The following is a 522-nucleotide window of genomic DNA, read 5'->3' as shown; positions in this document are numbered from 1 at the left end:
GAACCGCGGTCGACTACATGGGAGTCCAGCGACATAGCCATTACGCTAACTGCTGGTCCCATCATTCTTTTTTTAAATGACTAATTTTATTTATTTTGATTCATCATCATCATCATTTTTATTTGAACAGAGAGCGGGAAAGTGAGGGAACAAGCCCACCAGGTCCAGGACTTGAACTGTGGTGAGCCATATGGGAGTCCAGCACCTTAACTACCATGCCACCTGCCAGCGCCAAGTAATTTTTAAAAAAATTTTAAGAGATTTTTGCTATAGGGCACGTGTACTCGCCAGGGAGACAGACAGAAATCATCCCCCAGGTGGATGGCCGTACTGCAATCCCTTCTCCATTCTCTCAGAATCTTGGGCACGCGTGCAAACACACCCAGCATGAATTTAAGTCCCTGAGTTCAGGACTCAAACGCGGTTGACTATGTAGGATTCTAGCGACATAACCATTATGTCATCTGCTATCCACTAAAGTCAGTTTTGTTTTGTTTTGTTTTGTTTTTGGAGAGGTTTTTG

This window comes from Tupaia chinensis, unplaced genomic scaffold (genome assembly GCF_000334495.1).
Source record: "Tupaia chinensis unplaced genomic scaffold, TupChi_1.0 Scaffold000673_1, whole genome shotgun sequence".
In the NCBI taxonomy this organism is placed as follows: domain Eukaryota; kingdom Metazoa; phylum Chordata; class Mammalia; order Scandentia; family Tupaiidae; genus Tupaia; species Tupaia belangeri.
Note: the sequence above shows the minus strand (reverse complement) of the source record.